The following is a 7,146-nucleotide window of genomic DNA, read 5'->3' as shown; positions in this document are numbered from 1 at the left end:
CCAAGCAACACGTGTTATTCCCAGTAGTATGAAGGATAGGTATGTGTTCGTTGTGTTTGTATGCTCTGTTGAACTAGCAGGTTGGTGAAGCATAATCCTGTTGTGAGGGAATGCTATACACTTGGTGGGTTCTCCTCCAAGCAGAATGAATGAAGGAGGTCATGGATGTGGCTATTAGAGGCATATTGTTGTAATTGTTTATATATCAGGTTGGCACAAGAAAATGGAAATGGAAAAGAGAATGACCTCTATATATTACCTTAGTCGTGTGCCCATAGGAGCTGACACTACTAGAAAAAGGACTACTAATGGCGCACCTAATCTGGCCATTAATGGCGCATCAGTGGTGCGCCATTAGTAGCACGCCATTAGTATATTTTACTAATGGCGCATCACTGGTGCGCCATTAGTATACCTAATGGCGCACCCCAGATGCGCCATTAGTATATACTACAGTGCGCCATTAGTATGCCTCCCAGGGGGCCATGTATACCAGGTGCTTTGGCATACTAATGGCGCACTACAGACGGATGCGCCATTAGTAACTTCGGCATACTAATGGCGCACTGTTTAGTGATGCGCCATTAGTATCCTTTGGCATACTAATGGCGCACTATGATGTGATGCGCCATTAGTATGAATATTAGGTTTTTTTTATTTTTTTATTTTCTGTTTTTTGCACAGGTTACAAAATGTATAATTGGACAAAATATAGACAGCACACATCAACAACAGATTCATCGAATACAATAAAAGATTAGTCTCTGAATACAATTCATCATTTAGTCTCCGAATACAATTCATCATATTAGTCTCCGAATTGAAAAGACCGAACAAAATGTATAAGTATGAATCATTATATTACAAGTCTCGAGACCGCGAGTTTGTCTTCACATTACAAGTCGATGTCGATCATCTAAACTACCATCACATAGAAGAGAGCTGCGGTCATCACGATGAGCATCATCACGATGAAACTCGTCTTCATCCGGTTCCTCCAACGCTCCCTCCCCTCTCCCGCTAGATAGCGGGCGTATCTAGATTCGGCCTCGACCCTAGTGGCGTACCCTTTGTAACTGTTACCGCTGAATCGGTGAACCTGTCTCCGACACTCCTCCCAGTCGTCGTAGACTCCGGGAACCTTACCCTTGTACACGACATACCACGGCATCGCTATGCAGTAGCCAAACGAAACGTTAGTACCAATTCACAGACAATACATAAGCAATATATAAGTATGCAACAGAACGATCGGAAGAGAAAAGCAAGACATTAATAGCATCCATTACATCTAAGTTGAAGGACTCTCGAAACCAAAGAGACATACTACAAGTTCATTAAAGTTTAATTACAACATGAGCCAATCGATGTTTCAGAACTAGACACAGCATCACTGCTTTCGACTCGACTCAAGGGACCGGAGCGTGGATGAAGCCGCCGTCTATCGTGGGAGTCATGAAACCACGGGCGTTGTCAGCCTGCATTTGTAGGATTGTGTCGATGTCATTGTTCGACGGTTGATTTCTGAGGTAGAACTGCCCCGAGGTACGAAGGACATCTTGATGGATGATTTCCGCAAACTCCGACTGGATGCGAAAGAATTCTTGTCTGATGTCCGCGTCCTGGATTGCCGACACGCTCGCGGCCCAATCTTTGAGTCTACTCGGTAGCAGTAGTTGATGATGGTCCCGTACGATCGCCCGCATGTGATGGATGGCATAGTAGGCACCCTTCTGACCGCCAGGCGGCTGCTTGACGCAGCAGAACGTCGTGTTATGGGAGAACACGTGCTTGCCGTACTTACGAATAGGCCTGGTGAAGGTGCCTCCAGATTTGACGTAGCCGGGGAGAACATCATCAAGAACCTTCTTGACATTTGTGTAGTCTACATTCGACTGACGGTCCGGGTCGAAATACGTGGCCATGGAATATTTGGGGCTTAGGAGGATGAGCGTGCAATGTGTGTCACTGCAGAAAACACGGAATGTTAAAAGAAAAACGATCGAAATCTAAGAATTCATATGTTACGGGGCGGTTGAGGGGAGGACTTACTCGGGAAAGTAAGGCACGAGGAAGTTGTCCTTATCTTGGTTTGCCAGAATGACGCCTTCGAGGTAAGAACTCGCGACTTGCCGGTCCCCAGCGCTGCCCAAGATCTTGGCACGCATGTAGAAGGGGTCGACTATCACGATGTCCGGGGTCTTGTCGCGAATGATCCGCATCTCCATACTCAGCGAAAATAGCCGAACGAAGGTGTAGTGCAGCGGATGAAGGTTCAACATAGCGTGGATGTCATCAAACCGCAGGACGATCGTACCCCCGATGGAGTTATCCACAAAGCCCTTGCCCTCTGGCACCTTGGCCGCGAAAACCGGGTATGCCACATCCTTCTCTCGGAGACGCCGCTTCTCCAAAGAAAGCACACTGTCATGCAGACTCCGCATAGCACCGGTTGCAGCATCGAGCATATTTCTCAGTAGCATCGGCCTACCCGCCACATGCACCCTCCTCGAGATATCCGCAGTTGAAGGTGGCCCGTCCTGAGCACGGATCGTACTCGGTGCCGGCTGGCCCGCACCCTTGTTAGTCTTTCTTTTGCGTGCCTTCTTCTTGATCTCCTGTAATGGCACTGAGTTCTGCTCACAGACCGCCTTCTTGAGTGTGTTGGGGCTGATCATATTTGGCACCTCGCCTATCTGAGGCTCGGTGAAGTCGGCAGCTGGAGGCGTCTCCTGAGAGCTGAAGAGCAGACGACGCCTGTTGCAACTTGGCTTCTCCGCGGTACCAGCTAGATCGCACACGTCTTTTGTTGGGTTGGGTTCTTGAGAAGGAGGCCCCATGAAGTCGCCACCATCCCCATGATCGGCAAAGTACTGATCGACGTTGGCAAATGTATCGTCGTCGTCGTTCTGATCCTGTGCCATATGCATGTTTGGATCCAGTGACATAGGGATGTCCGGCACCGTTGCGGCGGTCTTGCCATGGGGACGACTTGGCGCCGGCACGACTGGCGGTGTTGTCTTTGGGGTGGTGTCCCCCGCCCCCAAACGAATCTGGCTCTTCGGCCAAAGCAGGGGCCAGCTCAGGCAGGCGCTGGGGTTCATCACGTCATCATCGTCGGCCCCCATTGGTCGAATCGGAGGTAACACCTCGTCGCAGCCTGGCAGCACCCGAACCAGTTGAACCCTAAACAAGTTAGGTGGCATCTGGGTACTGTGGAACAAGGGGTTGCCCGGTTGAACGATTTTGCCCTTGGCGACATCGACCAACTCGTTGTTCACGAAGTGCAGGAGAGTGCACGGAACGTCGGCGGCGCCCTGCGAAAACATGTAGGGCGTTAGGGATGCCCAGTCAAAGGCAAGGAGATGAAGTCCTCGGCCGAGAGAGGCTTAATTAGTTACCGTGAGATTAGTGACTTGGTCATTGGCAGTAGCTTGCAGTATTTGTAGCTACAATTAACTGAAGAGATTAGTGACACCAGTAGCTTGCAGTATTTGTAACTATAGTTAACTAAAGAGATTACTGCTTCAAGTGACACCAGTAGAGATTAGTTGGTGACATTACTACTTGAAGTGACATTACTTGGTGTAGTACTGCTTGGAGTACTTCTTTTCATGGAGCTGCTTGCAGTAATTTCTGATTTGCAGTCAGATTAGCTTGGAGCAGTAGCATTGCTTGCTCTGCTATTCTCTTCTCTTCTTTTAATTAAGCATGTTTCAGTTAAGCATGTTCTTTAACTCCTAATGAAAATAATGACACTACTGCAGATCTTTGTGATGAGAAGGAAGGCGGGCACGAGCGCCGGGGCGGGTGGCGGGGTACCTGGAGGAAGGCGGGGAGGAGCGCAGACGGGGCGACGGGGCTGGCCACGGGCGCGGCCAGCGGCCAGCGGGGAGGAGACGAGGAGAGCGGCGCCGAGGAGACGAGGACGACGGGGCGGCGGGGCGAAGACGAGGACGTCGGGGCGGCGGGGCGTCGGGGCGGAGACGAGGACGACGGGGCGGCGTCGAGGCGGCGGGGCAGCGGCGTCGGGAGAGGAGAGGGGAAGGGGATCGATCGAGGGCGAGGGCGAGGGAGAGAGAGGGGATAGGTTTGGGCCGGGCCGGAGATAGGAGAGGGGAAGGGGATCGAGGGCCGGGCGAGGGCACAATACTAATGGCGCACCACCCCTCGGTGCGCCATAAGTACATCCATACTAATGGCGCACCCCACCCTGGTGCGCCATTAGTATTTTTTTATTTCTGCTCGAGCCAACAGGTTATCTCCCACCTTACCTGACCCACACCAAGTTCCCTCTACTAGCTCGACTGGTCAGCAGCCAGTTCTCACACCAGGAGGTCTTGGGTTTGATTCCCAGGCTCCACAATTTTTTTATGCATTTAAAATGCTGTTTCATATTTATTTGTGTTTAAATATGTTCAAACTTGTTTAAATCATAACAGTAATATTTTTTTATAAGACAGTAATAATTTTTTTAAAAATATCATCAAACAGTAATGCCGGTGGAGCGGGGGAGGGTGCGCGGGGTGCGGGGGGCCGGTGGACCGGGGGTAGTCCTGGCCATCTCAGGCCCGGCCCTGTTGGCCCACCCAGGCCCGGCCCTAAAATCCAGGGCCTAGGCCTGATGGGCTTGCCCATGGGCCGGGCTTGGGCCTGAGTTTTGAGCCCACCAGCAGGGCCTGGACGGGCTTGGGCTTTGCATATTGGCATTTTAAGGAAGAGGCCCGACCCACGGCCCTAAGCCCTAAGGGCTTTTCAGGGCTTTTTACCAGATGGGCCGGGCTTGGGCTTAAAAAGTAGGCCCGATGGTAGGGCCTGGGAGGGCCTGGGCCTCAGTTTTTTGCCGTGGGCTTTTTCAGGCCCGGCCCGGCCCGGCCCATGGCCAGATATAACCGGGGGGTGCTCGGCGGCGAGGGGGACCGGATCTGGCGAGGTGGGATAGCTAGCGATCGAGATGGAGGGGGATCGATATCGAGTGTCCATGAAATTTAAAAATATTCATGATAGTTCAAAAAGTGCCCATGAAATACAATCGAGAAATGAAGGCTACGATTTAAATACAATCGATCTCTTAGCTAGCTATCTGTTCACAATCTTCTTGCCCTTCTTTTTCGCAAATGGAGTTCTTCTATGGAACGGACGTCCTTTAGGTAGGGTGGTCCTGCTTCTTCTTGTGGTGTATGATGGTACTTCATCATCGTCGTCATGTTCGATTCTCGGGTCGCCGTACTTGTCGAAGTCTTGCTCATTGGCTACTCCATCCATTCCGATGATCTTCCTTTTGCCTCTCCTCACGACAACACGACTGGGCTTTGACGGGTCGGTAATGAAGAAGCATTGGTCCACTTGGGAAGCCAGTACCCATGGCTCATTTTTCGCGGTGACGTTTGCGCCTGCGGTCTTGGATTTGGCTTCGGGTATAACCATGGTGGTGAAATACCGGTCTTCTTTTAGGACGCTCTTGGCCCATCTGACACGGAACATCGGGACCTTCTCTCCTGCGTAGCTCAGCTCCCAGATCTCCTCGATCCTTCCGTAGTATCTGTCCTTGTCGTTACCGGTGTAGGATTCCATCGTTACCCCGGAGTTCTGATAACCATCGCTCTTCATGTCCTTGGCCTCGGTGTAGAATGTGTAGCCGTTGATATCGTACGCCTCATAGGTCATCAGGTTGTGCTCGGCGCCCTGTGACAAGGCGAATATGAGTTGTTCTTCCGCGGAAGAATCCTCATGTAAAGGGTACGACAGAAGCTTCTGCTTGAACCAACGCGTGAAACATGAGTTGTGCTCTTTGAGTATATCTCCGTCCGTCCTCTGTTGGCCTCGGTCATTGTACGTCTTCTTAATAAAGGTTTTGTGCTCTACCACCCAAGGATCGACCACGTCTATGTGTTGTAGTGCGACTAGGTTTGCTCTTTCAAAGTCGGCGAGTCGACCCTCAAAGTCGACATGCATTTCGCGGCGACCCTCACGGTGACCCCATCCAGCGAGCCTGCCGAGGTGCCTGTTGACGGGCAGACCAACGGGGTTCTCGATGCCTAGATAATTCGTGCAGTAGGAGATGCACTCTTCGGTCAGAAAGCCTCTGGCTATGCTTCCCTCTGGACGTGACATGTTGCGAACGTATCCTTTGATGACACCATTCATCCTTTCGAACGGCATCATGCTGTGCAGGAACGTCGGCCCGAGTTGGATGATATCGTCCACGATATGGACCAGCAGATGCACCATAACGTCGAAGAATGCGGGCGGGAAGTACATCTCAAGCTCGCATAGTACCACCACGATCTCTTCCTGTAGCCTTCTGAGTTGCCTCACGCCAACAGACTTCCGAGAGATGACGTCGAAAAAGTTGCATAGGCCAAATAGCGTTTCACGGACGTGCGCGTCCATGATCCCACGGATTGCAACTGGAAGTATCTGCGTCATCAGCATGTGACAGTCGTGAGACTTCATCCCGCTGAACTTCAGCTTCGCTAGGTCTAGGTATCTGCTTATCTTCCCCGCGTAACCGTAAGGAAGTTTTACTCCTACGAGGCAGGTGAAAAACTGCTCGATCTCCTCCTGACTTAGAGTGAAGCACGCGGGAGGGTAGTCATTTCCGGTCTTCTTGGCCTTTTTGCCTTTGCGACGACTTTCCGTGTCCTGCTTTGCCTCATCATCATCATCATCATCATATATAGCGTGAAGCTCCTGCCTGATGCCTATTGATTTCAAGTCTGCCCTTGCTTTCGGCCCATCTTTGGTCCTCTCTGGCATGTTGAGCAGGGTACCAAGCAGACTCTCGCACACGTTCTTCGTGATATGCATGACATCAAGGCTGTGAGGCACACGGTGGATCTTCCAGTACGGCAAGTCCCAGAAAACAGACCTCGTTTTCCATACCTTCAGCAGCGGCTCTGGCGCCTTTCGCTTCTTTCCCGGCTCTGGCGCCTTTTGCTTCTTTCCCGGCAGTGGGCAGTCTTTCCAATTTTTCAACAGCTCGTCTATTTCCTCGCCGCTCCTCGTACGCGGGCGTCCTCGGGGTTCGGTTTCACCATCGAATAGATCCTTGCGTTTTCTCCACGGGTCATCGTCGCGAAGCCACCTTCGATGTCCCATGAACACGGTTTTCGAAGACCCGGGATCTCTATCTAGCTGGCGATA

This window comes from Aegilops tauschii, chromosome 2 (assembly GCF_002575655.3).
Source record: "Aegilops tauschii subsp. strangulata cultivar AL8/78 chromosome 2, Aet v6.0, whole genome shotgun sequence".
Classification (NCBI taxonomy): domain Eukaryota; kingdom Viridiplantae; phylum Streptophyta; class Magnoliopsida; order Poales; family Poaceae; genus Aegilops; species Aegilops tauschii.
This window is presented reverse-complemented; position numbering follows the sequence as displayed.